General features: G+C 38.1%; 1 pseudogene; it reads right to left on the reverse strand.

Moving 5' to 3' along the window:
- Window positions 1–6,840: 6,840 nt before the first annotated feature.
- On the reverse strand, window positions 6,841–7,195 carry LOC115277434 (annotated as a pseudogene).
- Between the last annotated feature and the right edge of the window lie 1,324 nt (window positions 7,196–8,519).

Consider the following 8,519-nt stretch of genomic DNA (forward strand, 5'->3'; position numbering starts at 1 on the left):
AACCTTAGTCATTTTTTGTGGATTTAAGATTTTTCATGACTTTCCAATCACCTGCCCTTTCTACCATGGCACATCAGTTAATCTTCTATGAAGGGGAGGAGCCAAGATGGCAGAAAAGCATCAGAAGTCTTTATTCTGTCTCACATACAGGAAATACAGCTAGATAATCACTAAACCATCTTGCACACCTAGAAAACTGATTTGAGGATTAACACAACAATCTGCACAACCTGAATCACAGAACTCGGTAGGTACTCAGCACATAGCAGGGAGCGGTGAACTGGGGGACAGAGGAGCCGTGAAGGGCAGGAAGCTGTTTTTGTTTGTGGACAGTGGACAGAGATGGGGGGAGAGCACAGAAAAAGCACCCCCCACAAAGGCAGCTGGAGTGAAAGTGGGACATTGGAAACAGCCTCAGGGAGTGAACCAAAAAGGGAGAAAGGAGACAGGAGAGGGTTAAAATATCATTAAGACTCAATAAACAGGGGGAGCACAGAGTCCGAAACTCTGCAGCTCAAATAGCTAGTGGTGCTCTGGTGGGAAGGGCAAATTCCCAGGAGAAGAGTAGATCCAAGAGGTCCTTGGGCCATGTGTGATTTTCAATAATCTCGGAAATGCTGCTGCTAAAAGATCACGTGAACTTTTTCTGGGGCAGGCTGGCATCCAGCCACAAGTCTCTGGAAATCTGCAGCAGTAAGGGCCCACAAAAGTTCCTGGGTACTGACGGCACTCCGCCATCCCTTGCTGAGACCCTTTCTTAGAGGATCTAGGCAGGTCAAAGCCATAGTCCCTCAGAAGTGAGTGGTAAGGAAACACAGCAGCATCTCAGATAAAACTCAGAAGGGAGGTGCTGCCTGGCAACCTGATGGCATGATCATGAACAATGTAAAAGCAGAGAGTGGACAAAAACCAGAGACAAAGGACAGGTGCACAATTCTTGGTCGGAGAGAACACAGAGTTCTGATACTAGACTGGCTAGCTGGGTGACGCCATTTTCACCCCATCCACGCATGTGCATACACACCTACAGGTGCCAAAACAATCCACCCCAATAAGCTAAGCAGTGCCATCCGGTGGATAATGGCGACGTTACTCTAAACCCCACCCAACTGGGCCAATCTTAGTCTTCAGAACACCACAAATCTCTCTGCCTGCTTAGTTACAGACTACAAAGTGCTTCATAGTTTGACTTCTACGGGATAATGATGTAATATCATCGTATTTCTGTCTGTTCACTGGGACATCTTTCAATTTTCTTTTTTCGTTTCTTTTACTTGAATGCAGAAAGATAAAAAATTTATTTATATTTTCAATTTTTGTTAAAAATATTTTCTTTTTTTTACTAAAATTTTTACTTTTTATAAATTTTTAAAACTCTATTTTACTTGCATCATTTCAAGTTACTCTATTTCATCATATTCATTTTCTCAAATTTTCAAACATTTTCTTTTTTTCTTTCTTTTCTTTTTCCCCTTTTCTCTAATCAGTCAAGCTCCCTTCAATAACCAGACAAAACACACCTAGAATCTAGCATCACTTATTTGATTTTGTGTATGTGTATGTTTGTTGTTTACAATTTTTTAATTTTAAATATTCTGTTTACCTTGTTAATTACTTTTCTTCCTTCAAAATGATAAAATGAAGGAATTCACCCCAAAAAAGAGCAGGAGACACGACAGCCAGGGACTTAACCAACAGATACAAGCAAGATGTCAGAATCAGAATTTAGAAACATGATAATAATAATACTAGCTGGGGTCGAAAATATATTAGAATCCCTTTCTACAGAGATAAAAGAAGTAAAAGTTAGTCAGGATGAAATTTTTAAAAAATGCTGTAACTGAGCTGCAATCTAGAATGGATGTCACAGCGGCAAGGATGAATGAGGCAGAACAGTGAATCAGTGATATGGAGGACAAATTTGTGGAGAATAATGAAGCAGAAAAAAGGGGGATAATAAAGCAAAAGAGCATGATGTGAGAAGAAATCAGTGCCTCATTAAAAAGGAACAACATCAGAATCATAGGGGTCCCAGAAGATGAAGAGAGAGAAAAAGGGATAGAGAGATTATGTCATTCATATTGAATGAATGAATGAAGTTATTTGGGAGGAAGGAGGAGCTTTACTAGCACAGACTCACTCCCTACATCTCTGCAGTTTAATAAAACATCTTTATATATTTACCTCTGTTAAATCAAATTATTTTAAATGTCTTTAACTCATTCTTTCAATATTTACTGCCTGCCCTTCAAGGGGAGGGATGCAATGGAAGGTAGAGACAGAGTCTAGGTCACAGAGACTCTCATACATCAAACTAAAGAACAGGATCTTATCTTTAATAGGCTGGAAAGTCACTGGGGAATCTTTGCATGGTTAAAATGGTTGGTTTTGCTTTATAGATAGAGCACTCTGCTAACAATGTGAAATGTGGGGTTGAAGGGCAAGACTGGAAGCAGAGATAGGTACAGGACACCAGGAGAGAAAAAATGAGGACTTCAATTAGAGCAATAGGCTTAATGATGTAGAAATGGGTACAATTTGGTGACCAACTGTTAAGGGTCAAAAATGTAGAATGGCAGTCAGGTGTCTTACTTGGATAACTGGGTGGTAATAGTTTAGGAATATATGATTGACTTCCCTTCAGACGAGAACCCTAGATTTTTCTCAGGCTTCTTTCATAATACTCATCACACTAAAAATGCCATATTTGTCTTTCTTTTGAGCCTATAATCCACAATAGATTGTGGATCACGTTGTGGTATTTACCATTTTCTATCACCTGGTACAGACTCCAGCACATGTTAGATACTTAAGAAATACTCTTTGAATTAAAATTGGCATACTAATTTGAGGTGAATCCTATATATGCAGGATGAAGATCATTTGGGTAAAAAGAGTCACTTCATACTTTTCTACCTCTGAGCCTACCAAGTCAATTTCAGGAGTAAAAACTGTATTCTGTATCACTATTTATCAGAAATAAAATTCCATAGTCAAATTTAACATTTCCATGAGTCAGCAAATTTTGCTGTCAAAAAAGTCTTTCTAAATATGGTGCAAAATCATGGTTTCCATTTAAGTCATAATTGTATTTCATGAAACAAAAAGGTTAGTTCTTTTTAAGCTTGTCTTTTCATATGATTTCAAAAAGATTTGAAAGCAGACATATCTCCATGAAGAAAAAGTGAAAGCTGGTACCAAGCCATTGGCTGCATACATAATTTTATTTTCCTTAAAAATAAATTTACAGGGACATCTGGGTGGCTCAGTCAGTTAAGCATCTGACTTACGCTCAGCTCATGGTCTCACAGCTGGTGAGTTCAAGCCCTATATGGGGCTCTGTGCTGACAGCTCGAGACTGGAGCCTACTTCAGATTCTGTATTTCCCTCTCTCTCTGTCCCTCCCCTGCTCGCTCTCGCTCACGCGCTCTCTCTCTCTCTCTCTCTCTCTGTCCTTGTCTCTCAAAAATAGACATTAAAAAATTTTTTAAGATAAATAAATAAATTTCTAAAACCATGATAGTCACATGGTCTTTGAAATCCTAATGGTCTGGGTTTAATATTCTTCTAGGTAATAGAAAATAATAATGTTCTTTGCTTTTTTGTGAAATTAAGCATTAATCACTAATCCAGTGTAAATCTAATAACATTATATGCCTAATATACAGATCCTTAATAGATTTGCTTTCTTGTGGATTAATAGAATTTTTATCAGAATCTCAACAGGAAATAGGTGGTACGCTTGAAATAGGCTACTTTGAGAAGAGTTTATTTACAAAGGGATTGATTAGAAAGGCAATGCTGTCAGGGAACTACAATATACAGGAGAACCAACCAGGACTGGAGTGGCCTAACTGTGACTGTACCCACACCAGAATGAATGAGATAAGCATGGTTACTGGAATCTTAAGGGAGAAAATCAAGTAGAATAATCCCTGGAGAGGACCAGAGACTTCTGTTGAGAGGGACTGAGTCAGCCTCACAGTAAGAAATCCAGGAGGGAAATACCTGATCAGCTCTTTCCTTCCTTTTTCTCTTTTATCAGGTCTCTCCACTGGCCAAACACATCTGAAAACAAAGGGAATGGGAGCCATACAAGTTAGCCCCCTGAGGCAGAGAACAGAGTGCAGAAAAGTAGAAAATTGATCTTGAGGGACAAATAGAAGGTCTCAGATCAGAGTTACCCATTTGAACTTTTCTACCTAGAAAAGACTACCATTGTCCATTTTTCAGTGTCCAAGATGTTTTCCATGACCTCCCTCTTGCAAGGGAAAACTTTTCCTAAGTTTACATTTAAATCTCTAAGTACACAGCTACCAACATACCCAGTGTTCTTCTCGCATAGCATCAGAAAATCTGAAAGATGAATGCAATTCTAGAATATTGGGGAAACAAGTGCAGACAAAGTACAAAGTAAAACACCCAGTAAAACGGTAAATAAGCCTTCCAGAATTGCATTCAAAATGTTCTTTAGAATATTTTAGAATTTAGGGATGGTTTCATGATTTTTGTCTTGTGGATACAAACACGAACATCAGGGCTTTTGGCACTAAAAGTATCCTCCTTTTCTCTCCTTTGAGACCTAACATCAGCCTATCTGTGGAACTGCACTTCAACAGTCCCTTTTATCTAAATGCTTAGATATGTCCTCAAAATGTACTGTTTCAACCTAAAAGATATCATTCTATATTGATTTCTACTGCTTAAAGATAGTACAATTTTTTTTGTCTCATATGTTTATTTATCACAATATGTCCAAAGGTGTTAGACTTCCATTCAGCACTTTCTTGACTATTTGACATGTGTACGACAGAGCACACCACTTACTAAGTGCATAAAGTTAGTATAATAGTAACAGGTAGTTGTTGCTCTTATTTGTTTCTCTTTTCAGGATATAGTATATTTTTTCAAAGCATGGATTCAGAAATATAATCTTTAGTCTGAGGTTAGAATCAAATTTCTGTCTTACAATATGTACTGTCATGAACATAAATGTTAACAACAATAACAACAACGAAAATGGTTCTGCATTCCCCTGGAGAATATCTTGAAGTTTAGGATAAAGACATTAAAATTCAATGAGCCACAGAGATTCTAGGTAAGACCATACTGGCAAAGACTCTAAAATCAACACCCAGACGTGGAAACAAAAAAGAGAGAGAAAAAAAGGGAAGCAAACCTTAAAAGACTATAAGAACAAACTGAGGCTTGCTGGAGGGCAGGTAGGCAGGGGGATGGGCTAAATGGGTGATGGGCATTAAGGAGGGCACTTGTGTTGAGCATTGGGTTTATATGTGAGTGATAAATCACTAAATTCTACTCATGAAACCAATATTACACTATAAGTTAACTAACTAGAATTTAAATCAAAATTGGGGGGGGAAGAAAAAAGAAAATAAATAAATAAAATCAAACCCTAAACATAGTTATTTATTTATTTATTTATTTGGAGCATTACCTCCTTTTTCTTCCCAAAAGAAATAAAATTCTTCACTGTCATTTCCTCCTCATTTCCCCGATCTTTCCTTAGATTAGAAACTGACAGTTTAGATCACGCTCTGTCAGAGCAATGAAACCACAGCACAGCCATATGTTATTTAAAGACCTGGATTTTGTTCACCCTAGGTAAAGCTGACTGAAGTGCTAGAGCCTGATTTATATCACTGGGCTGCCAGCGGGAGAGGGATCACAGCCCCCACCTCCCATTGTGAACAAGATCTATAAAGGAAGCTGTGCTTCTATTTTTCTACCAGAGCACTCATTTTACCCAGTGCCAAATGACAGAATTTTCAGGAGCAAAACTTCAGCTAGGGAGTCTCTTTAACTGCCTTAGAGTATAACTAGTCAAAAGATAGAAAATATAAGGAACAAAGGAAAAAATCGTGACAAACAGAGAGGGAGGGAGGCAAACCATAAGAGTCTCTTAAATACAAAGGGTTGATTGAGGGTGGGAGGAGAGGAGAAAATGGGTGATGGACATCGAGGAGGTCACTTGTTGGGATGAGCACTGAGTGTTGTGTGTAAATGATGAATCATGGGAATCTACCCCCAAAACCAACCAAGAGCACACTATATACACTGTATTTTAGGCAACTTGATAATAAATTATATTTTTTAAAAAAAGAAAAAGAAACAAGACTGCAGGCATGACTTCTCTCAAATACAAGGCAGGCAATCGATCAGTGCAGGAAAAAAATGTCTGTTACTTTACACTTGATATTGCTAATGCCACTCTGAATGAGAGATATATTGGTTAAACTTTCATTTGAAATCCAAAGTTAAAAATGTCTATCTCAGTCACTATTCCATAAGACTTTCATAGTCAACTTATCTTTACGCTCATGTTTTTCATTGCTAACAGCACTATTCTAAAATATGACAGTCCCCTCACCAGAAGCTACACCAGCCAGCCAGTTTGTCTTAACCAGCACTCGGCCACACTGATTACATTACCGCCCTGAATGTAAGTGTGGTCCAAGGACTTTTAATGAAGGATGTCTATCAACTTCTTTTATTATTAAAGGTATCAGACTAAATTATAAAAGTCCACTTCTACTTACAGAGCAGAAAATCATAAAGAAATATTGCTCTTGCCATTAACAAGAATATACCAGCTAAACTATAAAGTATGCTTTTTTTTAATTCATCAAAGAAAATATTTTATTCAAGTCCCCAAAACAAATTTGAGGAGTTAAGTTGGGTTTGAAGTGAAGAGCTAAGTCTGGAAACAAAGTTTTCGTTTGCTGGAAGTTGAAAGCCAAGTCTATATATTTTAATCAAAGACTTATCCCATGTATTTCAAGTTTTTAAGAGTCTACCAGGTCCAACACTTCACTACCTTTACTGTTTTGCTTTGCTTTTCCCCTTACCTTTTTCTCACTTTGCCTTCAGCCTTTTCTGTTGTCTCTGGTTCATCCATATGTGGTACTGTCCATGCTGGTCTAGAACACTCTTGGTTTTTCTAAATATTAGTCTCCATTTTCATGTCATCCTTTTCATCTTGCACCACGCACTGAGTTTTCCCTTGACAACGTTTCAGTACCACCACAGTTGCTATCTCTTGAACATCTTTCATGAAAACATCACTATCTACTTTAAGAATACTTTTCAGTCTGCTATGTCCTTTGGGGGCATTCCTTTTTCTCTTTTCAGCACCCATCTTCCTTTTCCACTTACTCCACAAACTTCTAGCCATATTTTACCTGGAAAGCAGGAAACTCAGTAAATTTAGACACTGCACAGAGTCCACACTTGCACCTTCCAGGCAGCATCTTCGACAGACTCTCCAAGTGTGCTTTAATTTAAAGCCACCAAAGAGTAATTCACACAACACAATCAAAATTTGAGAGAAAACTGTGAGCCTTTTCCAGGTAAGTAAAGACTGTGATTGCTTTCTCATCTGGGAATATGTCTTATCTGGGGATATAAACAAGAAGATGAGCTCCTCCTCTATAAGCCTTCTTTGCTGGGACAAAGAAATGGACAAATAAAATTGTATGACTGTACAAACTGGAAAGATGGTATAAACTCTAGAAATCTCAAATGTAACACTAATCTTCTGAGCCAGCAATTCTTCTCCAGTCTTACTAAATACCAGCTGAGGGCAGAGCTCGAAAGCAGAGACAGTTTTTATTGACTTCTAGTTGAGTCATAAAGTCCTATCTGAGGAGTAGAACTGAACTCATCCAAAACATATTTTAAAACAGAGACGATCTGGAATTAAAGCTTTAACCTAGTACCGATGCAGCTCAACTCTACTAAAATAAAAAAGTCAAACTCTTACCCTTACAAAGGAAATAGCATGTTCTCTAAAGAGAAAAATAAATCGAGTTCAAGCTTTATGGTTCCTTGTTTTTCGCATATAATATCTAGCATACAATAAAAATTATGAGAGGCACCTGGGTGGCTCAGTCAGTTAAGTGTTGGACTTCGGCTCGGGTCATGATCTCATGGTTTGTGAGTTCGGAGCTCCACACAGGGTTCTGTGCTGGCAGCTCAGAGCCTGGAACCTGCTTCAGATTCTTTGTCTACCCCTCCCATGTTTATGCTCTGTCTCTGTCTCTCAAATATTTTTTAACATTTATTTATGATTGAGAGACAGAGATAGAGCTCGAGCAGGGGAGGAGCAGAGAGAGAGGGAGACAGAATCTGAAGCAGGCCCCAGGCTCTGAGCTGTCAGCACAGAGCTTGATGCAGGGCTCACACTCACTTACCATGAGATCATGACCTGAGCCCAAGTCGGACACATAACCAACTGAGCCACCCAGGCTCCCCTAAAAAATATTTTTTTAAATATGAGACATGGGCTAATGCTTGAAAATGTGACCTATAACCAAGAGAGAAAAAAATCCAATAGAAGCAGATCCATAATTAGTCAAGATGTCATTAGAAGACTTAGATTTTTAAATAACTATTGTAAATATGCAGAGAAAAGGATGGACAAAATGGATGATCAGATAGGAATTTCAGCAAAGAAATGGAAGCTCTACAAAAAATTTGAATATCCTAGAAATTAAAAT

Source organism: Suricata suricatta, chromosome 14 (assembly GCF_006229205.1).
Source record: "Suricata suricatta isolate VVHF042 chromosome 14, meerkat_22Aug2017_6uvM2_HiC, whole genome shotgun sequence".
NCBI classification, from domain to species: domain Eukaryota; kingdom Metazoa; phylum Chordata; class Mammalia; order Carnivora; family Herpestidae; genus Suricata; species Suricata suricatta.